This window comes from Ambystoma mexicanum, chromosome 1p (genome assembly GCF_040938575.1).
Source record: "Ambystoma mexicanum isolate Mex_15411 chromosome 1p, UKY_AmexF1_1, whole genome shotgun sequence".
NCBI lineage: Eukaryota > Metazoa > Chordata > Amphibia > Caudata > Ambystomatidae > Ambystoma > Ambystoma mexicanum.
Genome location: NC_090921.1, coordinates 1,229,881,375 through 1,229,908,373, shown reverse-complemented (window position 1 = coordinate 1,229,908,373; position 26,999 = coordinate 1,229,881,375).

Genomic DNA, 26,999 nt, shown 5'->3' with positions numbered 1-26,999 from the left:
TGCAGCCAATAACAAGTAGCTTATTGGTTGCTTCAACCTTCCTCCAGCAGTTGCCCGCTCGGCTATCATCTTTCAACCAAAAAGAAGGTATTTAATAATAGAAAGTTGACTTTGACTTCAAGTGAGTGTCCGGAAAATATTTGTTGGCCGAATACTCACTCAAAGCCAAAGTTTGGTATGGCCCTAGTAATTATGATCTTGCTTAGCAACTCCTGTTCCCTGTTGCCACCCATGGTAGCATATGTGCCTTGCTCCTGCCCTCTGATTCCAAGGAAGAAGATATAGAGCAAAGTGTCCAAAGATAGTGGACACTCCCATTCCCTGCACACTATCTAGGATTAGCAAGCCAGTACAAGTTTAAGATAACCAAGTATATTTAGAGAAAACTTTTCAGAGAATCAATTCAATATAAGAAGATGGACTTAAGAATAAGAATGAGGCATCAAAAAACACATTTTTAATAAGATATATTCACAAAAATAAACGTAAGTATGAGTTTAATGCGTTTTGAATATGAAAACCTTCATCAGAAGCATATTCAATAGGATGTTTCATGGATCCAAAATCAAATCTACAATTAAAGACATGATTAGATTAAGTATTAAAGAGCCAATGTTACAAATTGTCAGAAGCTCAAACCAAAGTTAGGTCAAAATGTCTTATAAGGTTATTTTAATGAATTCACCTGTATATGTGTTCAACCCATCCTACAACCACAAATAGGTAGAGATGGCCACAAATTCAAGAAGAATATTTATAATAAAGATTGTATCTCTTATTGTGACGAGGGCTGCAAAAAAGGAAAAGGGAAAGAGGCATAAAGAGAATGGCAACCTAATAACTGAAAACACAGAGACATTTAGGGATTTAGCTGACCTCATCACGCGAGGTACTGTGCCAAAATTAAGAAGCTCTGGGTTAGGAAACTGTAGGAGAACCTCTCAGACTAGTTAGTTCAGAGAAGGTTAGTCCAAGTTGTGAGCAAAATTTGGAGGACCTATTAAAGTCACATAAAATTATGCAAGTAAAGAAGGAGAAATAAACTAGACAGTACAAGCTAATAGTGGCTATGATAAACCTGGTTACAAGATCTTGAACAAGCGTGTTTCCATAAATATTAGTGGCATGCATAGTCACACAGTCACAAAATGGTGAAAATGTAAGGCGTTACGTAAATGAATGTAATAGCATGTGACATCATAGAGCACGTATAGCATTAAAAGAAGGGGCCTTGTATCAACAAGATATCCACCAAGTTAGAAGTACACTTGTGTGAGTGGCAATCAGAAGAAATGAGCAAAGAATGGTCTATGTACCAAAGAAAAATAATAAAATGCAAAGATGGGAATGGAAGAAAGTTCATGTAAGCGGAGAGAAGTAAGAGTTAACACGCTGCTGGAGAAGAAGGGACATTGTTCTAAATGAGGTTAATAGAAAAGCCCTTGAATTGATTAAAACAATGTATATTTACAATCGGAAGCATGAATGTAATATCAAGTGAGTATACCGTAGAACCATAGTCCAACATAAATGCAGGGTATATTTAGTAACAGTAAGTAATAACATGTATATCAATGTAAGTGCTATAAACACATTTACAGCAAAAATGTGTAATGATCAATGTAGATAAGTCTGCATAGGTACCAAGCGTCCACTGTTAAATGCTTGAGGTAACAACATAAAAGAGCCTTTTCGTAAAAGGGAAAGTATGTTCAAGAGTGGTCATAATGGTAATGGATTAGTCATCTCTGGAAAATACAATGATGGAGCAAGTCCATATAAGCAAGAAAATTGAAAGTTGATGCTCAAATGTTGTCAGTAACGAGGTAGGATAGTATAATCAGTTAGGGTGAACTCAAGAATGAAGACATACAGGTAAATTACAGGAATGGCAGAAAGTTGAACCCCTCATTCATTCCTGATTGGTCCAGGGAATTTAAGGCGTTTGGGGCATTTTCTGAACAAAATTATCACCTCTCAGTGGTGTGTGGACCAGTTTAAAGACTACAAATCTCCATTTAGCAATAGAAGGAATAAGTTACTTACCTGTAACTCCGGTTATCCAGCATTGGTATCTTTCATAGAGTTAAATGTTGTGAATATTCCCCGCCGTCAGGCTGGGAATCCTTGGTAACAGAGCAGTTTAAACTTAAACTGAATACTTTCTGTCACTTTATGCTCTATTACAATCATTTCTGGGTCAAACGGCCCACAGCCAATAGGAACACCTCCCTTAGATCCTCCCCTGTTGGCCATCTTCAGATTTGGCAGTGCACGTGAGTAGCAGTATGAGCCAAAATATGAGTCATGCGGGGTAGGTGAATCTATGAAAGATACCAATGCTAGAGACCCGAAGTTACAGGTAAGTAACTTATTCCTTCTCTAGCATTGGATCTTTCATAGATTCGCATGCTGTGAATAGATTACAAAGCAGTATTAGAACAATACCCTTAGGCGGATGCAAGCTCCCAGCATAATTTACTGCTGGAGACTTACCCACTGCACGCAAAAAGGTTCAGCAGAACCAATTGGCTGACTCTAGATGCTTCTGCAGAATGTCTGTCGACACGATAGAACCTGGTGAACGTATGCACCGATCTCCAGGTGGCTGCGCGGCAGATGTCAGGCAGCCGAATTTCGGAGAGAAAGGTAGTGGTTGCAGCCACTGCTCTGGTAGAATGAGCCCGGGACCTGCTGGAAAGTGGTCTGCCAGCTTGCTGATAGCAGAACGAGATACAGGTAGCAATCCATCTTGCAATGGAGGACTTCTAAATGGCCTTTCCAGGACCAGAAGGTCCAAATGAAACAAACAACTGATCTGCTGTGCAGAAAGATTTAGTACATTACACATAGTACTAGAGGGCACGCACCACATCCAGCATGTGCAGAGTGCGTTATGCTGGAGATGTGGATGTGCCAAAGAATACAGGCAAAACCACCTGCTGGTTTAGTTGGACAGCAGATGGCACCTTCGGGACAAATGTTGGGTTGGTACTGTGAGAAACCAGAAGGTCTCACCCACTAGTCCCCAGGGATCTATCATCCCGGTGGCCAGGACACATCCATCGCTTTTGGATCCAGTTCCTGAGGGTGGACCAGTGTGGGAGGATCACCTGGGTGAGGGGTCTTCGGTGAGTGGGACACCAAATGGTGACACGCGGTATCCCCTTCCCTGTAACACCTTTACTCCATCCTATAAAGTACAATATTTAGGAACTCAAACCCCACCCTCCCTTTTTAAAGCACAAACACTTTCTCATGGACAGCCTGCTATAAGAGAAAATAGACTAACACCCGGGGTGTATACCTGATGTGTCCCAATACAATGGTCAGGCAAGGTCAGGAAATTACTGACTATGACACACACCTGACTTCCATTACACTTCCCCACACGGATAAAAGGCAGAGCACGAGAGCACACTCTGAGCGAGGCAAAGCACACAAGGAAACAGCAGTTCCAAGATGACTGGAGAAAGATGGCAAAACAGAAGGGGATTGCAACAAAGGAACTTTCATGAAACCTTGAAAATAGAGAACGTAAAACCAGGAAACCCAGCTGAAGAATCCTGTAGTGTGTGTCAGAGGTTCCCTGGGCTCTCCCACGACGATAATCAAGGCTGGGAGAATCACCAGCTGCCGTGGTACTGTCCTTGGCTCTAACAACAAAGCCGTGTCAGTGGAATCAACACAGCCAGTGAGTTGGGGAGACCGATACAGAACCGGTCTGTGTTGAAGCCAAGGTTACAAGCGGCAACATGGTATGGCGAGCGCTGAAATGAACATTGCTTGAAATGCATGTGATAACCAACAAGAGTGATGTTGAACGGCAGATGAGTGATTGAACTTTGAAATCAAGATATGATACCTTTGACAGAGTGGTCCGGCATCGCGTGTGTGCTCAATCGAAGGTCTCTGTAAGGTATCCAGCTGAGAGTTAACAAAAGTGAAAGAGTGGCAAAGGATTGTGAATCTAAGTGGTCCTGCGACGGGTCAAGCAAAATCCTGTGCACAGTCGATAGTCTTCAATGTTGATAGAGAAACTTTATGGCGAAGTATATAAAGTTATAAATTTGGTCCGAGCACGGCAGAGGGAGATCAATTGAAAGCTTTAGGCTAAAGCAAGTGCATGTTATCTATCCGAGCCCGGCAGAGAGAGACTGAATATTTGATGTCACAGTGGATCTGAACCCGGCAGAGTGGGATCCAGGGTGAACAGTGAATCATCCGAGAAATTGGATATGTGAAAATCCTAAGAAAATTGTTTAAAGTGGATCTGAGCCCAGAGGAGGGGGATCCGAGGTGGATAGTAAAACACCTAAGAGAATTGTGTATATGTGAAATGAAAAAGGAAAGAAACTTTATTGTTTGTTGCATCGGGCCCTCTGAAAAAAGAGGCTTTGAACGGCAAAGAGACTTTATCACAGAAGGCCATGATGTTGAGGTTTTGAACTGCACCCTTGTGCTTGAGAAGCCAGAGACTGTGCTAAGCTTGAGTGTGCCGTCTTGTCCCATGCTAAAAACACGGGGAAGGGAAGCCTACGGCTTGAATATCCTGACATGATTTCTTGAACACTTTTTCTTTTGCATAACATGGTTTCCCACACTATTTGTATTTAGAGGTAAGGATTGGCAATATATTTATTAGTATATGCCTTTTTATTTGACAAGAGACTACTAGGACTGCATTATTATTATTTGATGGTCGAAGTTTGCTCCCACCTTTAAATTTAGGATTAGATAGACGTTTTCAATCCCAATTGAAGTTCAATAAACACCCTTGAACTGTGGTCACTTGTTTGTCTTACTGTTGATACCATGCCTTCCTTACAGTACGTAGAACAGCCTTGCCCTTGTGAAATGTTCTGTAGGACGTTTTTACAGAAAACGCCTGGATGTCACTGTCACGCTCCCGGGTAGCTGGCGCCTTTGGAAGCAGTGGAGACACTGCCTCCATTGATTGTGCCACTACGTTTTTGCTACACAGCCACCGCATGGTCTAGTTTTCAGTTCAAACATGGCTGTCGCCGGGAGGTTCTTATTCCCCTACCTCCCGGCTGGTCAGCACGTTGCAACTCATAGCGTTCTTTTCCTCTTTGGGTTAGTTTTCCTGTTGACTTCCCTTTAGCTGTGCTCCGTTCCTCTATCCTGTTTAGTGCTCATATCTTGAGCCTTCACTTTCTCCAAGCTCTGTTTTTTCCCCCGCAGCAGTGTTCCCTCTCCTGCTGTATTCTCTATCTCTCTCTGTTTCGCTCCTGCTTTCTCTCAGCTTCGCTGTGTCTCCCGCTGTCGGCCTCTCTCTTGGCTTCTGTTTCTCCCTGGTCAGGTCTTGTCTTGAGTTCTCCTCTTCGCATGCTCTCTCTCTCTCCCGGTTTCCGGCTTACCTCTCTGGTTCTCCAGTGGCCTCCTCTCCTTCCGTGGTCACTTCCTCTTCCAGTCCGTTTTGTTTCCTTTGCTACCTGCTCGCTGGGGGTCTCTATTCTGCTGAGTGCATTCAGTCCCCTTGCAGAGTATTTTCTCTTCTGACACCAGACTTGGATTTTGCCACCATTGGCAGTGAGCACCTACCTGGATGTATATCTGCAATCTGTGGCATTAACACAGGGTTTTTTTGTGCCTGGAGGCTTTTTCCCCTATTTTCCTGGCCATTCCGGAAACCAGGTCACTGGCCTGCTGAATCCTCGCGGTCACAGTGGCTTCCTTCCGTGGTAGGCCGTACCGACTAAAAAGGATTATCGCCTCAGAGGAAAGAAGAAGATTCACCCTCCACAGTCTATCTCGTCAGGTGAGGAGGAGGAAGGGGACTTTGTGACTGATTCAGACGAATCTGAAAGAGATAAGGTTGACAGTTTCCAATGCCGAATTGTTGCAATGGCTACAGCCAAACGGGTACAAGAACTGGTAGATGCAGTCCAAGGATTAACCCAAGAAGTACAGAACTTAAAAATGGAAAACACTGTTCTACAGCAATTAGTTAGAGCAAGAGAACGACACCCAACTGACCTAACCATAATGACTTTGGCTTCCGGTAAATTCGATGGGTCTGCAAAAAAGGTGAAGAAATTCCTCGAGGCCTGTGGAATTCATTTCGCCTTTCACGCCAGCACATTTGCCTCAGACCATACACGGGTTGGATTCATGATATCCCATATGGTTGGGAACACCCTGGCCTGGGCCACCCCTCTTGTCACTCAAGCTAACCCGATATTGCATGATCACGCCGTTTCATTGCATTACTGAAACTGACCTTTCAGAGACCGAAGACCACTTTTGTTGCCTGTGAGGAGCTTCTAGATGTCCGACAAGGCAATGCGGACCTACTCACCTACATCACTTCGTTTAAACTACAGGCATCTGAAGCAGGCTGGCCTGAGCCTGCGCAATATGCTATCTTTCGTCGAGGATTGCGGGAGGAACTAAAGATGAATTAGCTTGCACTCCCAGCCTTCTTCTTTTCCGGAGTTACTATCAGCTGTGCTACAAATTGAATTTCGGTTATCCGAACGTCGGGCTGAAAGAAAGAAGAGTCAGAGCTTTCATTTTCCTCCTGATCCAAGCACTTCCACTTCTCCATCCACCAGCCAACAGCCCTCTAAGCCAAAACCCATTGAAGTGGGTACTGCTCGTGTTCCTCTGACTCCTGACGAAAGAAAGAGAAGAAGAGAAAAGGACTTGTGTATGTACTGCGGCTCTGAGGCCCATTTGTTGAGGGACTGCCACCAAGTACCCCCTAGACGTCCAGGAAATGGCCATCCTCGGTACAAGGTGGTACAAGTTACTGAGGAAATAAGAAACATCCCTTTGTCACTTGGGCGGTATCATCTCCCAATACCTCCGAGGACTCCCGCCTCATGGTGATTGCCATCCAACTTAAGGTGGAAGACCGGAACATCGACTCATTAGCCCTCTTGGATTGTGGAGCCGCTGGAATTTTTATAGACTTTCTTTGGGCTGTTAAGATCCGGCTTAAATGCTTGGAGAAGAAGGAAGGCCAGAAGGTGAGGGGTGTCGATGATGAGCTACTCAACTCAGGTCCCATAACAAACACCACTGAGGAGTTACCAGTCACCATCCTGCAACACACTGAAAGAATAACTTTTGACATGATCCGGGCTGCACATTTTCCCGTGATTTTTGGCATAAGCTGGCTCTGTAAGCACAACCCGTCTATTAATTGGACTGATAATCAGCTAGGTTTTCATTCCAAGTACAGAGAGCAAAATTGCCTCCTTGGAGCAGAATTTGAGACTATCAAGCTGGTCTCCGCCATCAATGCAGTCAGAATACACTGCCTTCCTGCTGACCTTTTAGAATTTCAGAACGTCTTCCTCAAGAAGTTTCCTCATGACCTCCCCCTGCACAGACCTGAGGACTGTGCCATTGATCTTCTGACTGGGGCCTTAGTTCTATTCGGACAGGTGTACTCTCTGTCCCTCACTGAGAAACAAGGACTCAGTGAATATCGGAATACCAACCTCATCAACTGCCTCATAAGTCCCTCTCGTTTTCCAGCAGGTACATCCCTGTTTTTTATTCCCAAAAGGGATACCAGTGAGTTGAGACCATGCATCGACTTTCGCAGCCTTAACAAAGTCACCATCAGGGATCGCTTCCCTATGCCACTTATTTCGGATACCATCGAAGTGGTCCGGGGGCTACCATCTTCACTAAGCTGGACCTTAGAAGCTAATACCATCTGCTCCGGATTCAGAAGGGCGACGAATGGAAGACGGCATTCATGACCCCATACGGCCATTTTGAATATCACGTTATTCCGTTTGGGTTAGTCCCGCTATCTTCCAATGTTTTATGGACAGATTGTTCTCTGACCTCCTATTCTATTCTACCATAATTTACCTTGACGACATCCTTGCGTTTTCCAGAACTAAACAGTTACATCAAGTCCACTTACGTGAGGTACTCAACAGATTGCAAACCCATCATCTCTTAGTCAAACCCAGGAAAAATGTGTATTCTCAGCCTCTTTCATTCCCTATCTGGGATTCATTCTTTCCGACCAGGGGGTAACCATGTATCCCAAGAAGGTCTCTGTCATCTTAGACTGGCCCGCACCCTCCTCTGTTAAGGAAGTACAATCTGCTCAAGAAATCATCAGCTCCATTCAAATGGGCCAACGCCTCCGAATCCAGTTTGGTGCAACTCAAGAATCACTTCTGCTCTTCTCCCAACCTCCGACAACCGGACCAGTCCAAACCATTCATCTTGGAAACCGATGTCTCATCTGCAGCCGTAGGTGCTGCGCTCTTGCAAGACCATGAGGGCATCGAACACCCCATTGCTTACTTCTCTAAAACGCTATGTCCCAGCCAAATTAACTATTCAGTCATAGAGAAGGAGTTACTGGCCATGAAGCTAGCATGTGAGGGGTGGTGGCATCTTCTTCAAAGTGGCAAACATCAATTTCTTTCACGGACGGATCATAAGAACCTCAAGTTCCTACAACAAATGGAGTGTGTCAATACTCGCCAAGCATGGTGGGCTCATCTTTTCACCTTGTTTGATTTTAACATCACGTATTTACCTGGTACACTCAACATCTTGGCTGATGCCGCTATGCTCATGAACATAATCCTGATCAGCCCCGGGAACTCATGTTTCCTCACAAAAAGATTGTGTCCTCAGTTTCCACTTTTCTGCAGAAAGTTAAAGAAGCCACGATTCGCAGTCAAGAACTAGAAAGGAATGGCCTCACCAACTGGGTCAAAGAAAGAGATGGATTGTTGTTTGTCAACCAACGCTTGTTCCTTCCCAGTTAGGACCTTCGCAATTCGGCTCTGACATGGTGCCACGATTCCTGCTCTGCCGGACATCGTGGTAAGAAAGGCACTCTGGATCTATAAAAACACTCTTTCTACTGGCCAGGTATGGCCGCTGACACGGAGGATTACACAAGAGCCTGCCCAATTTGCTCTTGCAGCAAATACAGCACCCAAAGGCCTATTGGGCTTCTGGAGCAAGATCCTATACCGGCAGGTCCTTGGAGCCGTATCTCCACAGATTTCATTGTTCAACTCCCTCTTTCCCAAGGCTGCTCCTGCATCATGGTGACAGTAGATTCCTTTTCTAAACTGGCTCAATTTATTTTCTCCTTTACCTGGTTTACCTTCTGCGTCTGGGATGGCAGAAGTGTTCATCAGAGATATTTTCAGACTCCATGGACTACCCACAAAGATCGTGTCAGACAGGGAAAGTCTGTATACTTCCAAGTTCTGGAAGACTCTTTGTGACAGACTGGACATAGATTGTGGCCTTTCCTGAGGGTTTCACCCTCAAACAAACGGCCAAACCGAGCGTCTCAACAGCACACTGGAGCAGTATTTACATTGCTACCTTAACCAACAACAAGACAACTGGGTCTCATTACTACCCACCGCTGAATTTGCGTACAATAACACAATCCACTCCGCTCTGGGTAGGAGTCCTTTTTCCTGCACATACGGTCAACATCCCTTGTCTTTTCTTCCTGTGAATACTTCACCTTCCAATATCTCCCATAGAAGATTCACAGGCCAAGATCACGGAAGCCCACAAGACCGCTTTACTTAGCCTACAAGAGACCAGGAAGACTCAAACAGACAGACGTCAGAGGGAGGTCCCATATTGGGTGGTAGGATCCAAGGTCTGATTATCTACTACATTCCTTCCACGTTGGGTTCACCTACTAAACTGTCCCCACGCTATATCGGACCCTACGAAATAGTGTCTAAGGTTAATCCTGTGGCTTTCCATCTCCGCCTTCCACACAATCTCAATCGCATACATCCTGTCTTTCATTCCTCCCTCTTACGCCCTCTAGAGCCTGATTCAGTGGTTTGCTCACTACCCCGCAACCACATACCATCTACTTCTCTTCCTGAGGAATACGAGGTTGCTCAGATCTGCGACTCTCATTACCACAAAGGACGATTGGAAATCTTGGTGAGATGGAAGGGCTATCCTGATTCTGAAAATTCCTGGGAACCTGAGTCATTTGTTCAAACCCCTATTCTGGTTTGTAAATTCTACAGGGCTCACCCTGGGAAGCCTGGGGGGTCAACCATGGGAGGGGTCGTACTGTCATGCTCCTGGGTAGCTGGCGCATTTGGAAGCAGTGGAGACACCGCCTCCATTTATTGTGCCACTACGTTTTTGCTACGCGGCCACTGCAGTTTTCAGTTCCAACATGGCCACCACTGGGAGGTTCTTATTCCCGCTCCTCCTGGTGGTGGGCGCGGTGCAACCCATAGCGTTCTTTTCCTCTCTGGGTTTGTTTCGCTGTTGATTTCCCTTTAGCGCTGCTCCGCTCCTCTGTCCTGGTTAGTGCTTGTATCTTGAGCCTTTGCTTTCTCTAAGCTGTCCACCCCCCCGAAGATCCCTCTCCCGCGGAATTCTCTCTCTCTCTCTCTCTCTCCCTCTCTCTCTCTATTTCGCTCTTGCTTTCCCTTGGCTTTGCTGGGTCTCCCTCTGTCGGCCTTGCAGTGCTGCTCTCTCTTGGTTTCTATTTCTGCCTGGTCAGGTGTTGTCCTGAGTTCTCCTCTTCGCGTGCTCTCTATCGCTCCTGTTTCCCGGTTTACCTCTCAGGTTCTCCGGTGGCCTCCTCTTCTTCCGTGGTCACTTCCTTTCCCAGTCCGTTTTGTTTCCTTTGCTACCTGCTTGCTGGAGGTCTCTATTCTCCTGAGTGCATTAAGTCCCCTTGCATAGTATTTTCTCTTCTTACACCAGACCTGTATTTTGCCAAAATTGGCAGAGATTATCTACCTGGACATATATCTGCAATCTGTATCTGTGGCATTTACACGTTTTTTTGTGCCTGGAGGCTTTTCCCCCTACATTCCTGGCTATTACGAAAGTGAGGTTACTGGCCTGCTGAATCCTTGTGGTCACAGTGGCTTCCTTCCGTGGTAGGCCGTACCTACTAAAAAAAAAGGATTACCGCCTCAGAGGAAAGAAGAAGATTCCCTCTCCACAGCCTATCTCATCAGGTGAGGAGGAGGAAGGGGTCTTTTTGACTGATTCAGATGAATCTGAGGGAGATAACGATGACAGTCACTCACTTGTGCAGTCGCTGGCTTTTGCACCACACTTGAAAATGTTTGCACTTGCTCTGGGTGCATTTCAAGGTGGATGGGGCTCTAGCCTTGGCCAGGACAGCTTGGCCGTCTTGCGGAAGGGACAGTGCTCCGAACTCTAAGAAGACAGGAGCCAGGCCGTCAGATTGAGAGAGGCCTGGTCGTGGTGCAGTACTGCCCCTGGATTACCCGACAGGAGCGATTGGTGAGGAGACAGCTTGATGGGCGGCACAGATAAGGGGACAAGGAGGTCTGAGTGCCAAAACTGTCTCGGCCACGCAGGGGCCACTTATATCAGTTTGCACTGATACAGTCTGAAGGCGTGTAGGACTCGAGGCACCAGAGGAATGGAGGAAATGCATAAAGAAACTTCCCCTCCCATGGAATTGCAAATGTGTCCCCCCAAGCTCTCCGGATGGAGATCAGCTGGCAAAGGTCTTGCAGTGCCTGCTGTCATGGGTGACAAAGACGTCGATCTCTGGAGTGCCCCACGTCTGAAACAACAGGTGTAGCAAGTCATTGTGCATTTCCCACTCATGGCAGGAGCGTAACTCCCTGCTGAGGGAGTCCGCCAGAGTGTTCTGAACCCGCATTAGATGGAGGGGAATGAGAAACATGCCTTGCTGTAGGGCCCAGTGCCACAGGGCTTGGGCCTCCTTGGAAAGCTGTGGGGACATTGTTCCTCCTTGTTTGCAGACATAAAACATTGACATTGTGTTGTCGGCGTAAATGCGCACCACCTTCCCCTTCAGGAGGTGAAGAAAATACTTCAGGGTCCAGAAAATTGCATGTAGCACCAGGAGATTGATATGCTGGCTCTTTCCTCCTCCGACCAAAGGCCTCTGTTGTGTTGGTCTTGACAGTGGGCGCTCAAGACCTCCAGTGAAGCATCTGTCGTGAAGGTAGCCTGATGCTCCGGAAGTCTTAAGGGAGCGCCTTGTACCAGGTGTTCCCTTAGTGACCACCAGTGAAGCCTAGTGTTAGGGTAATGCTGTCGTCCCAGGACCACGAGGACTGGACTCAGCGGGCATCAAGGAATTTCTGTAATGCTCTCATGTGTAATCGGCCATTGGAGACAGAATTGAACGATCAGGCCGAAAAAAAAGCTCTGACTGTACAAAAAGTCGGAAAAATGCTACCACCAATGGTTTGAACACCAAAAGTTCGAACCTTTGGTGGTAGCATTGTAGGTAAGTATTTAAAAAAAAAAGACTGCGGGGGCTGCGGGGGTGTGTATTAAGGATACATCCACAAAGAAAAGAACTCCACCCCAATCTGGTCTACAGCAATTCCCGTGTATGCAGGCTTTCCACCATACCAAATTTAACAACTTAAAAAGTTCCAGAAATAGCCAACCAGCCACTCGATATTGCACTTAAAAATGACAATCTGCTGCCAAACGAAACGCCTACACCGGATACCAGTGCAGGCCCTTGGCTCTAACAACAACAAATGAATCATATGGCCCTTGCAATGCAAAAGAAGAGGAGGCTTGAGGTTCTCGTAACTGTGCCCATCACTGTGGAGCATATTGCTCCTCAAATGACAGCAATACAACTCTCATGCATTTTTAAACTAATATCAAAACCTAATTTTTCTGATCATTGTCCCTCATCCATCATGTTTGCCTCTCCCCTAGTCTGAACCCCGCCCATGCAGGATCAATTCCACAGCACCAACACATCAATGAAGGTTGTTATGAACCGTCAGCTCTACAGTGACTGGCACTTGGTGCATTGTATCTTTTGTGACCATTATATTGCAGAGCCAGAACTTCACCTTCTTGATCACAGAAACATTGCATAACTATATCCGGCCTAACCACTATTCCTAGCTACATTGCTTCAGGAACCTCTGTAACCCTATCTCTAAAGCAGGACAAACTGAAGAGTAAATCATTTCCTGGTCTCCTTACAAATCAAAATAAGCAAAGTAGCACTTGTTTTATTTGTTATCATCTCGCCTGTATTTCAACATGTTTGCCATCAAGATGAACTTTGTTTCCCATCCCAACATCAATCATCACCACTACAATGCCCCCTTCAGCACCCTGCACACCTGACAAGACCCATGACCATATCGCCCGTGAGAGCTTCCACCAACACCACCACTCCTCTGTCCTGGATATGGGGATGCCGGTAATTGTTGGGGGTGTAACGAACGGCAAAATAACTTTTCGACCAAATACTGAATAGTTAGTCCACGTATTCGGCTGAAGTCGAAAAGAGAGCACAATTCTTCAACATGGGCGTGGAAAGGCTGCACCAGCCAAAAAGCAAGTGGCTGTTTGGCTGCAGGCAGTAATTTGCCCACAGAGCCTCTCAAAAGGAAATCCTTGGTGACTCTCCAGAAGCAAAATACATTCTGCAGATTAGTGGCAGCAAAACACTTTCTGCAAAATATTTCCGTGGGGGGAACCTGCAGCAGCGAATAAGCGAGTAGCTTATTGGCTGATTCAGCTTTCCCCCAGCAGTGTTTTGTCTGGCGTGCAGAATGCATTTTGCTCACTGAGAGTCTGCAAGGTTTTCCTTTGGAGACGTTCTGTGAGAAAAACAATGTCAGCAAAATCCTTGCGGGAAGGCTGGTGCAGCCAATAACAAGTAGCTTATTGGTTGCTTCAACCTTCCTCCAGCAGTTGCCCGCTCGGCTATCATCTTTCAACCAAAAAGAAGGTATTTAATAATAGAAAGTTGACTTTGACTTCAAGTGAGTGTCCGGAAAATATTTGTTGGCCGAATACTCACTCAAAGCCAAAGTTTGGTATGGCCCTAGTAATTATGATCTTGCTTAGCAACTCCTGTTCCCTGTTGCCACCCATGGTAGCATATGTGCCTTGCTCCTGCCCTCTGATTCCAAGGAAGAAGATATAGAGCAAAGTGTCCAAAGATAGTGGACACTCCCATTCCCTGCACACTATCTAGGATTAGCAAGCCAGTACAAGTTTAAGATAACCAAGTATATTTAGAGAAAACTTTTCAGAGAATCAATTCAATATAAGAAGATGGACTTAAGAATAAGAATGAGGCATCAAAAAACACATTTTTAATAAGATATATTCACAAAAATAAACGTAAGTATGAGTTTAATGCATTTTGAATATGAAACCCTTCATCAGAAGCATATTCAATAGGATGTTTCATGGATCCAAAATCAAATCTACAATTAAAGACATGATTAGATTAAGTATTAAAGAGCCAATGTTACAAATTGTCAGAAGCTCAAACCAAAGTTAGGTCAAAATGTCTTATAAGGTTATTTTAATGAATTCACCTGTATATGTGTTCAACCCATCCTACAACCACAAATAGGTAGAGATGGCCACAAATTCAAGAAGAATATTTATAATAAAGATTGTATCTCTTATTGTGACGAGGGCTGCAAAAAAGGAAAAGGGAAAGAGGCATAAAGAGAATGGTAACCTAATAACTGAAAACACAGAGACATTTAGGGATTTAGCTGACCTCATCACGCGAGGTACTGTGCCAAAATTAAGAAGCTCTGGGTTAGGAAACTGTAGGAGAACCTCTCAGACTAGTTAGTTCAGAGAAGGTTAGTCCAAGTTGTGAGCAAAATTTGGAGGACCTATTAAAGTCACATAAAATTATGCAAGTAAAGAAGGAGAAATAAACTAGACAGTACAAGCTAATAGTGGCTATGATAAACCTGGTTACAAGATCTTGAACAAGCACTAATAAAAATTAGTGGCATGCATGGTCACACAGTCACAAAATGGTGAAAATGTAAGGCGTTACGTAAATGAATGTAATAGCATGTGACATCATAGAGCACGTATAGCATTAAAAGAAGGGGCCTTGTATCAACAAGATATCCACCAAGTTAGAAGTACACTTGTGTGAGTGGCAATCAGAAGAAATGAGCAAAGAATGGTCTATGTACCAAAGAAAAATAATAAAATGCAAAGATGGGAATGGAAGAAAGTTCATGTAAGCGGAGAGAAGTAAGAGTTAACACGCTGCTGGAGAAGAAGGGACATTGTTCTAAATGAGGTTAATAGAAAAGCCCTTGAATTGATTAAAACAATGTATATTTACAATCGGAAGCATGAATGTAATATCAAGTGAGTATACCGTAGAACCATAGTCCAACATAAATGCAGGGTATATTTAGTAACAGTAAGTAATAACATGTATATCAATGTAAGTGCTATAAACACATTTACAGCAAAAATGTGTAATGATCAATGTAGATAAGTCTGCATAGGTACCAAGCGTCCACTGTTAAATGCTTGAGGTAACAACATAAAAGAGCCTTTTCGTAAAAGGGAAAGTATGTTCAAGAGTGGTCATAATGGTAATGGATTAGTCATCTCTGGAAAATACAATGATGGAGCAAGTCCATATAAGCAAGAAAATTGAAAGTTGATGCTCAAATGTTGTCAGTAACGAGGTAGGATAGTATAATCAGTTAGGGTGAACTCAAGAATGAAGACATACAGGTAAATTACAGGAATGGCAGAAAGTTGAACCCCTCATTCATTCCTGATTGGTCCAGGGAATTTAAGGCGTTTGGGGCATTTTCTGAACAAAATTATCACCTCTCAGTGGTGTGTGGACCAGTTTAAAGACTACAAATCTCCATTTAGCAATAGAAGGAATAAGTTACTTACCTGTAACTCCGGTTATCCAGCATTGGTATCTTTCATAGAGTTAAATGTTGTGAATATTCCCCGCCGTCAGGCTGGGAATCCTTGGTAACAGAGCAGTTTAAACTTAAACTGAATACTTTCTGTCACTTTATGCTCTATTACAATCATTTCTGGGTCAAACGGCCCACAGCCAATAGGAACACCTCCCTTAGATCCTCCCCTGTTGGCCATCTTCAGATTTGGCAGTGCACGTGAGTAGCAGTATGAGCCAAAATATGAGTCATGCGGGGTAGGTGAATCTATGAAAGATACCAATGCTAGAGACCCGAAGTTACAGGTAAGTAACTTATTCCTTCTCTAGCATTGGATCTTTCATAGATTCGCATGCTGTGAATAGATTACAAAGCAGTATTAGAACAATACCCTTAGGCGGATGCAAGCTCCCAGCATAATTTACTGCTGGAGACTTACCCACTGCACGCAAAAAGGTTCAGCAGAACCAATTGGCTGACTCTAGATGCTTCTGCAGAATGTCTGTCGACACGATAGAACCTGGTGAACGTATGCACCGATCTCCAGGTGGCTGCGCGGCAGATGTCAGGCAGCCGAATTTCGGAGAGAAAGGTAGTGGTTGCAGCCACTGCTCTGGTAGAATGAGCCCGGGACCTGCTGGAAAGTGGTCTGCCAGCTTGCTGATAGCAGAACGAGATACAGGTAGCAATCCATCTTGCAATGGAGGACTTCTAAATGGCCTTTCCAGGACCAGAAGGTCCAAATGAAACAAACAACTGATCTGCTGTGCAGAAAGATTTAGTACATTACACATAGTACTAGAGGGCACGCACCACATCCAGCATGTGCAGAGTGCGTTATGCTGGAGATGTGGATGTGCCAAAGAATACAGGCAAAACCACCTGCTGGTTTAGTTGGACAGCAGATGGCACCTTCGGGACAAATGTTGGGTTGGTACTGTGAGAAACCAGAAGGTCTCACCCACTAGTCCCCAGGGATCTATCATCCCGGTGGCCAGGACACATCCATCGCTTTTGGATCCAGTTCCTGAGGGTGGACCAGTGTGGGAGGATCACCTGGGTGAGGGGTCTTCGGTGAGTGGGACACCAAATGGTGACACGCGGTATCCCCTTCCCTGTAACACCTTTACTCCATCCTATAAAGTACAATATTTAGGAACTCAAACCCCACCCTCCCTTTTTAAAGCACAAACACTTTCTCATGGACAGCCTGCTATAAGAGAAAATAGACTAACACCCGGGGTGTATACCTGATGTGTCCCAATACAATGGTCAGGCAAGGTCAGGAAATTACTGACTATGACACACACCTGACTTCCATTACACTTCCCCACACGGATAAAAGGCAGAGCACGAGAGCACACTCTGAGCGAGGCAAAGCACACAAGGAAACAGCAGTTCCAAGATGACTGGAGAAAGATGGCAAAACAGAAGGGGATTGCAACAAAGGAACTTTCATGAAACCTTGAAAATAGAGAACGTAAAACCAGGAAACCCAGCTGAAGAATCCTGTAGTGTGTGTCAGAGGTTCCCTGGGCTCTCCCACGACGATAATCAAGGCTGGGAGAATCACCAGCTGCCGTGGTACTGTCCTTGGCTCTAACAACAAAGCCGTGTCAGTGGAATCAACACAGCCAGTGAGTTGGGGAGACCGATACAGAACCGGTCTGTGTTGAAGCCAAGGTTACAAGCGGCAACATGGTATGGCGAGCGCTGAAATGAACATTGCTTGAAATGCATGTGATAACCAACAAGAGTGATGTTGAACGGCAGATGAGTGATTGAACTTTGAAATCAAGATATGATACCTTTGACAGAGTGGTCCGGCATCGCGTGTGTGCTCAATCGAAGGTCTCTGTAAGGTATCCAGCTGAGAGTTAACAAAAGTGAAAGAGTGGCAAAGGATTGTGAATCTAAGTGGTCCTGCGACGGGTCAAGCAAAATCCTGTGCACAGTCGATAGTCTTCAATGTTGATAGAGAAACTTTATGGCGAAGTATATAAAGTTATAAATTTGGTCCGAGCACGGCAGAGGGAGATCAATTGAAAGCTTTAGGCTAAAGCAAGTGCATGTTATCTATCCGAGCCCGGCAGAGAGAGACTGAATATTTGATGTCACAGTGGATCTGAACCCGGCAGAGTGGGATCCAGGGTGAACAGTGAATCATCCGAGAAATTGGATATGTGAAAATCCTAAGAAAATTGTTTAAAGTGGATCTGAGCCCAGAGGAGGGGGATCCGAGGTGGATAGTAAAACACCTAAGAGAATTGTGTATATGTGAAATGAAAAAGGAAAGAAACTTTATTGTTTGTTGCATCGGGCCCTCTGAAAAAAGAGGCTTTGAACGGCAAAGAGACTTTATCACAGAAGGCCATGATGTTGAGGTTTTGAACTGCACCCTTGTGCTTGAGAAGCCAGAGACTGTGCTAAGCTTGAGTGTGCCGTCTTGTCCCATGCTAAAAACACGGGGAAGGGAAGCCTACGGCTTGAATATCCTGACATGATTTCTTGAACACTTTTTCTTTTGCATAACATGGTTTCCCACACTATTTGTATTTAGAGGTAAGGATTGGCAATATATTTATTAGTATATGCCTTTTTATTTGACAAGAGACTACTAGGACTGCATTATTATTATTTGATGGTCGAAGTTTGCTCCCACCTTTAAATTTAGGATTAGATAGACGTTTTCAATCCCAATTGAAGTTCAATAAACACCCTTGAACTGTGGTCACTTGTTTGTCTTACTGTTGATACCATGCCTTCCTTACAGTACGTAGAACAGCCTTGCCCTTGTGAAATGTTCTGTAGGACGTTTTTACAGAAAACGCCTGGATGTCACTGTCACGCTCCCGGGTAGCTGGCGCCTTTGGAAGCAGTGGAGACACTGCCTCCATTGATTGTGCCACTACGTTTTTGCTACACAGCCACCGCATGGTCTAGTTTTCAGTTCAAACATGGCTGTCGCCGGGAGGTTCTTATTCCCCTACCTCCCGGCTGGTCAGCACGTTGCAACTCATAGCGTTCTTTTCCTCTTTGGGTTAGTTTTCCTGTTGACTTCCCTTTAGCTGTGCTCCGTTCCTCTATCCTGTTTAGTGCTCATATCTTGAGCCTTCACTTTCTCTAAGCTCTGTTTTTTCCCCCGCAGCAGTGTTCCCTCTCCTGCTGTATTCTCTATCTCTCTCTGTTTCGCTCCTGCTTTCTCTCAGCTTCGCTGTGTCTCCCGCTGTCGGCCTCTCTCTTGGCTTCTGTTTCTCCCTGGTCAGGTCTTGTCTTGAGTTCTCCTCTTCGCATGCTCTCTCTCTCTCCCGGTTTCCGGCTTACCTCTCTGGTTCTCCAGTGGCCTCCTCTCCTTCCGTGGTCACTTCCTCTTCCAGTCCGTTTTGTTTCCTTTGCTACCTGCTCGCTGGGGGTCTCTATTCTGCTGAGTGCATTCAGTCCCCTTGCAGAGTATTTTCTCTTCTGACACCAGACTTGGATTTTGCCACCATTGGCAGTGAGCACCTACCTGGATGTATATCTGCAATCTGTGGCATTAACACAGGGTTTTTTTGTGCCTGGAGGCTTTTTCCCCTATTTTCCTGGCCATTCCGGAAACCAGGTCACTGGCCTGCTGAATCCTCGCGGTCACAGTGGCTTCCTTCCGTGGTAGGCCGTACCGACTAAAAAGGATTATCGCCTCAGAGGAAAGAAGAAGATTCACCCTCCACAGTCTATCTCGTCAGGTGAGGAGGAGGAAGGGGACTTTGTGACTGATTCAGACGAATCTGAAAGAGATAAGGTTGACAGTTTCCAATGCCGAATTGTTGCAATGGCTACAGCCAAACGGGTACAAGAACTGGTAGATGCAGTCCAAGGATTAACCCAAGAAGTACAGAACTTAAAAATGGAAAACACTGTTCTACAGCAATTAGTTAGAGCAAGAGAACGACACCCAACTGACCTAACCATAATGACTTTGGCTTCCGGTAAATTCGATGGGTCTGCAAAAAAGGTGAAGAAATTCCTCGAGGCCTGTGGAATTCATTTCGCCTTTCACGCCAGCACATTTGCCTCAGACCATACACGGGTTGGATTCATGATATCCCATATGGTTGGGAACACCCTGGCCTGGGCCACCCCTCTTGTCACTCAAGCTAACCCGATATTGCATGATCACGCCGTTTCATTGCATTACTGAAACTGACCTTTCAGAGACCGAAGACCACTTTTGTTGCCTGTGAGGAGCTTCTAGATGTCCGACAAGGCAATGCGGACCTACTCACCTACATCACTTCGTTTAAACTACAGGCATCTGAAGCAGGCTGGCCTGAGCCTGCGCAATATGCTATCTTTCGTCGAGGATTGCGGGAGGAACTAAAGATGAATTAGCTTGCACTCCCAGCCTTCTTCTTTTCCAGAGTTACTATCAGCTGTGCTACAAATTGAATTTCGGTTATCCGAACGTCGGGCTGAAAGAAAGAAGAGTCAGAGCTTTCATTTTCCTCCTGATCCAAGCACTTCCACTTCTCCATCCACCAGCCAACAGCCCTCTAAGCCAAAACCCATTGAAGTGGGTACTGCTCGTGTTCCTCTGACTCCTGACGAAAGAAAGAGAAGAAGAGAAAAGGACTTGTGTATGTACTGCGGCTCTGAGGCCCATTTGTTGAGGGACTGCCACCAAGTACCCCCTAGACGTCCAGGAAATGGCCATCCTCGGTACAAGGTGGTACAAGTTACTGAGGAAATAAGAAACATCCCTTTGTCACTTGGGCGGTATCATCTCCCAATACCTCCGAGGACTCCCGCCTCATGGTGATTGCCATCCAACTTAAGGTGGAAGACCGGAACATCGACTCATTAGCCCTCTTGGATTGTGGGGCCGCTGGAATTTTTATAGACTTTCTTTGGGCTGTTAAGATCCGGCTTAAATGCTTGGAGAAGAAGGAAGGCCAGAAGGTGAGGGGTGTCGATGATGAGCTACTCAACTCAGGTCCCATAACAAACACCACTGAGGAGTTACCAGTCACCATCCTGCAACACACTGAAAGAATAACTTTTGACATGATCCGGGCTGCACATTTTCCCGTGATTTTTGGCATAAGCTGGCTCTGTAAGCACAACCCGTCTATTAATTGGACTGATAATCAGCTAGGTTTTCATTCCAAGTACAGAGAGCAAAATTGCCTCCTTGGAGCAGAATTTGAGACTATCAAGCTGGTCTCCGCCATCAATGCAGTCAGAATACACTGCCTTCCTGCTGACCTTTTAGAATTTCAGAACGTCTTCCTCAAGAAGTTTCCTCATGACCTCCCCCTGCACAGACCTGAGGACTGTGCCATTGATCTTCTGACTGGGGCCTTAGTTCTATTCGGACAGGTGTACTCTCTGTCCCTCACTGAGAAACAAGGACTCAGTGAATATCGGAATACCAACCTCATCAACTGCCTCATAAGTCCCTCTCGTTTTCCAGCAGGTACATCCCTGTTTTTTATTCCCAAAAGGGATACCAGTGAGTTGAGACCATGCATCGACTTTCGCAGCCTTAACAAAGTCACCATCAGGGATCGCTTCCCTATGCCACTTATTTCGGATACCATCGAAGTGGTCCGGGGGCTACCATCTTCACTAAGCTGGACCTTAGAAGCTAATACCATCTGCTCCGGATTCAGAAGGGCGACGAATGGAAGACGGCATTCATGACCCCATACGGCCATTTTGAATATCACGTTATTCCGTTTGGGTTAGTCCCGCTATCTTCCAATGTTTTATGGACAGATTGTTCTCTGACCTCCTATTCTATTCTACCATAATTTACCTTGACGACATCCTTGCGTTTTCCAGAACTAAACAGTTACATCAAGTCCACTTACGTGAGGTACTCAACAGATTGCAAACCCATCATCTCTTAGTCAAACCCAGGAAAAATGTGTATTCTCAGCCTCTTTCATTCCCTATCTGGGATTCATTCTTTCCGACCAGGGGGTAACCATGTATCCCAAGAAGGTCTCTGTCATCTTAGACTGGCCCGCACCCTCCTCTGTTAAGGAAGTACAATCTGCTCAAGAAATCATCAGCTCCATTCAAATGGGCCAACGCCTCCGAATCCAGTTTGGTGCAACTCAAGAATCACTTCTGCTCTTCTCCCAACCTCCGACAACCGGACCAGTCCAAACCATTCATCTTGGAAACCGATGTCTCATCTGCAGCCGTAGGTGCTGCGCTCTTGCAAGACCATGAGGGCATCGAACACCCCATTGCTTACTTCTCTAAAACGCTATGTCCCGGCCAAATTAACTATTCAGTCATAGAGAAGGAGTTACTGGCCATGAAGCTAGCATGTGAGGGGTGGTGGCATCTTCTTCAAAGTGGCAAACATCAATTTCTTTCACGGACGGATCATAAGAACCTCAAGTTCCTACAACAAATGGAGTGTGTCAATACTCGCCAAGCATGGTGGGCTCATCTTTTCACCTTGTTTGATTTTAACATCACGTATTTACCTGGTACACTCAACATCTTGGCTGATGCCGCTATGCTCATGAACATAATCCTGATCAGCCCCGGGAACTCATGTTTCCTCACAAAAAGATTGTGTCCTCAGTTTCCACTTTTCTGCAGAAAGTTAAAGAAGCCACGATTCGCAGTCAAGAACTAGAAAGGAATGGCCTCACCAACTGGGTCAAAGAAAGAGATGGATTGTTGTTTGTCAACCAACGCTTGTTCCTTCCCAGTTAGGACCTTCGCAATTCGGCTCTGACATGGTGCCACGATTCCTGCTCTGCCGGACATCGTGGTAAGAAAGGCACTCTGGATCTATAAAAACACTCTTTCTACTGGCCAGGTATGGCCGCTGACACGGAGGATTACACAAGAGCCTGCCCAATTTGCTCTTGCAGCAAATACAGCACCCAAAGGCCTATTGGGCTTCTGGAGCAAGATCCTATACCGGCAGGTCCTTGGAGCCGTATCTCCACAGATTTCATTGTTCAACTCCCTCTTTCCCAAGGCTGCTCCTGCATCATGGTGACAGTAGATTCCTTTTCTAAACTGGCTCAATTTATTTTCTCCTTTACCTGGTTTACCTTCTGCGTCTGGGATGGCAGAAGTGTTCATCAGAGATATTTTCAGACTCCATGGACTACCCACAAAGATTGTGTCAGACAGGGAAAGTCTGTATACTTCCAAGTTCTGGAAGACTCTTTGTGACAGACTGGACATAGATTGTGGCCTTTCCTGAGGGTTTCACCCTCAAACAAACGGCCAAACCGAGCGTCTCAACAGCACACTGGAGCAGTATTTACATTGCTACCTTAACCAACAACAAGACAACTGGGTCTCATTACTACCCACCGCTGAATTTGCGTACAATAACACAATCCACTCCGCTCTGGGTAGGAGTCCTTTTTCCTGCACATACGGTCAACATCCCTTGTCTTTTCTTCCTGTGAATACTTCACCTTCCAATATCTCCCATAGAAGATTCACAGGCCAAGATCACGGAAGCCCACAAGACCGCTTTACTTAGCCTACAAGAGACCAGGAAGACTCAAACAGACAGACGTCAGAGGGAGGTCCCATATTGGGTGGTAGGATCCAAGGTCTGATTATCTACTACATTCCTTCCACGTTGGGTTCACCTACTAAACTGTCCCCACGCTATATCGCACCCTACGAAATAGTGTCTAAGGTTAATCCTGTGGCTTTCCATCTCCGCCTTCCACACAATCTCAATCGCATACATCCTGTCTTTCATTCCTCCCTCTTACGCCCTCTAGAGCCTGATTCAGTGGTTTGCTCACTACCCCGCAACCACATACCATCTACTTCTCTTCCTGAGGAATACGAGGTTGCTCAGATCTGCGACTCTCATTACCACAAAGGACGATTGGAAATCTTGGTGAGATGGAAGGGCTATCCTGATTCTGAAAATTCCTGGGAACCTGAGTCATTTGTTCAAACCCCTATTCTGGTTTGTAAATTCTACAGGGCTCACCCTGGGAAGCCTGGGGGGTCAACCATGGGAGGGGTCGTACTGTCATGCTCCTGGGTAGCTGGCGCATTTGGAAGCAGTGGAGACACCGCCTCCATTTATTGTGCCACTACGTTTTTGCTACGCGGCCACTGCAGTTTTCAGTTCCAACATGGCCACCACTGGGAGGTTCTTATTCCCGCTCCTCCTGGTGGTGGGCGCGGTGCAACCCATAGCGTTCTTTTCCTCTCTGGGTTTGTTTCGCTGTTGATTTCCCTTTAGCGCTGCTCCGCTCCTCTGTCCTGGTTAGTGCTTGTATCTTGAGCCTTTGCTTTCTCTAAGCTGTCCACCCCCCCGAAGATCCCTCTCCCGCGGAATTCTCTCTCTCTCTCTCTCTCTCCCTCTCTCTCTCTATTTCGCTCTTGCTTTCCCTTGGCTTTGCTGGGTCTCCCTCTGTCGGCCTTGCAGTGCTGCTCTCTCTTGGTTTCTATTTCTGCCTGGTCAGGTGTTGTCCTGAGTTCTCCTCTTCGCGTGCTCTCTATCGCTCCTGTTTCCCGGTTTACCTCTCAGGTTCTCCGGTGGCCTCCTCTTCTTCCGTGGTCACTTCCTTTCCCAGTCCGTTTTGTTTCCTTTGCTACCTGCTTGCTGGAGGTCTCTATTCTCCTGAGTGCATTAAGTCCCCTTGCATAGTATTTTCTCTTCTTACACCAGACCTGTATTTTGCCAAAATTGGCAGAGATTATCTACCTGGACATATATCTGCAATCTGTATCTGTGGCATTTACACGTTTTTTTGTGCCTGGAGGCTTTTCCCCCTACATTCCTGGCTATTACGAAAGTGAGGTTACTGGCCTGCTGAATCCTTGTGGTCACAGTGGCTTCCTTCCGTGGTAGGCCGTACCTACTAAAAAAAAAGGATTACCGCCTCAGAGGAAAGAAGAAGATTCCCTCTCCACAGCCTATCTCATCAGGTGAGGAGGAGGAAGGGGTCTTTTTGACTGATTCAGATGAATCTGAGGGAGATAACGATGACAGTCACTCACTTGTGCAGTCGCTGGCTTTTGCACCACACTTGAAAATGTTTGCACTTGCTCTGGGTGCATTTCAAGGTGGATGGGGCTCTAGCCTTGGCCAGGACAGCTTGGCCGTCTTGCGGAAGGGACAGTGCTCCGAACTCTAAGAAGACAGGAGCCAGGCCGTCAGATTGAGAGAGGCCTGGTCGTGGTGCAGTACTGCCCCTGGATTACCCGACAGGAGCGATTGGTGAGGAGACAGCTTGATGGGCGGCACAGATAAGGGGACAAGGAGGTCTGAGTGCCAAAACTGTCTCGGCCACGCAGGGGCCACTTATATCAGTTTGCACTGATACAGTCTGAAGGCGTGTAGGACTCGAGGCACCAGAGGAATGGAGGAAATGCATAAAGAAACTTCCCCTCCTATGGAATTGCAAATGTGTCCCCCCAAGCTCTCCGGATGGAGATCAGCTGGCAAAGGTCTTGCAGTGCCTGCTGTCATGGGTGACAAAGACGTCGATCTCTGGAGTGCCCCACGTCTGAAACAACAGGTGTAGCAAGTCATTGTGCATTTCCCACTCATGGCAGGAGCGTAACTCCCTGCTGAGGGAGTCCGCCAGAGTGTTCTGAACCCGCATTAGATGGAGGGGAATGAGAAACATGCCTTGCTGTAGGGCCCAGTGCCACAGGGCTTGGGCCTCCTTGGAAAGCTGTGGGGACATTGTTCCTCCTTGTTTGCAGACATAAAACATTGACATTGTGTTGTCGGCGTAAATGCGCACCACCTTCCCCTTCAGGAGGTGAAGAAAATACTTCAGGGTCCAGAAAATTGCATGTAGCACCAGGAGATTGATATGCTGGCTCTTTCCTCCTCCGACCAAAGGCCTCTGTTGTGTTGGTCTTGACAGTGGGCGCTCAAGACCTCCAGTGAAGCATCTGTCGTGAAGGTAGCCTGATGCTCCGGAAGTCTTAAGGGAGCGCCTTGTACCAGGTGTTCCCTTAGTGACCACCAGTGAAGCCTAGTGTTAGGGTAATGCTGTCGTCCCAGGACCACGAGGACTGGACTCAGCGGGCATCAAGGAATTTCTGTAATGCTCTAATGTGTAATCGGCCATTGGAGACAGAATTGAACGATCAGGCCGAAAAAAAAGCTCTGACTGTACAAAAAGTCGGAAAAATGCTACCACCAATGGTTTGAACACCAAAAGTTCGAACCTTTGGTGGTAGCATTGTAGGTAAGTATTTAAAAAAAAAAAGACTGCGGGGGCTGCGGGGGTGTCCCCCGCAACACCCCGCTTACTATAATGGGTGGTATAGTGAGCTGGGTGTTGCGGGGGCACCCCAGCAGCACACCCGGAAAAAAAAACAGGGGCTCCGGTGGTGTCTCCCGCAACACCCCGCTCACTATACTGTTTGGTATAGTGAGCGGGGGAAGCGGGGTACACCCCTGCAGCTCCTGAAAAGAAAAGGACCCCGTGGCGCCGGTCCCCGATCACAGAAGTGAAAGGGAACTGGCACTGCAGGGAGACAGCATGAAGGAAAGGTAGTAAGTAGGGTAGGGGTATGGTAAGGGTGTGGTTGGGGGTGTGACGTGGGTGTGGGTTTGTAGATGCGTTTTCGCATGGGAAATGTGCAAACCTTTTGTGGTTCACACATTTCTCATGCAAACTTTTCCGTCGCTGACTTTTCCGCGATGGAAAAATCACGCAGATCTGTTGAAGACTAATGGGATGCATGATGACAACATCCCCAGCAGGGATTTGTAATTGTGGAGTGACGTTACTAGGGTGCTGTGAGGTAGCGCACCTTGTGAAAAAGAGCTGCCGCCCTTTCGTCTGAGGGTCTGGCGTTGCAGGGCTGGGTGTTGAGTCTTGCTCCAAGATAGAGTGCCTGTTGTGATGGAACCAGGCATAACTTTGGGCAGTTAATGGAAAAACCAAGTTGCTGTAGACACCAGATTGTGATGGCGTTGTTGGTTTCTGCCAGCGGAAAAAAGGGGGCCCTCACTAACCAATCATCTAGATCCAGGTAGATGAGGACGCCCCTCCGCCGCAGGCGAGCACCACTGGTACAAGGCACTTGGTAAACAGTCACAGAGCAGACCGCAGGCCGAATGAAAGGGCTTTGAACTGATAATGTACTCCTGATACCATGAAGCATAGGTATTGCCTATGTGAGAAGCAAATAGGGATGTGGAAATAGGCGTCCTCAAGGTCGAGGGATGCCAAAAAATCACCTTGTAGCTGCGACAACACCTGCTGTAGCCTGACCATGCAGAATGTTTGCGATTTTAGGAACTTGTTGAGTATCCTTAGATGGGCCTCCAACCCC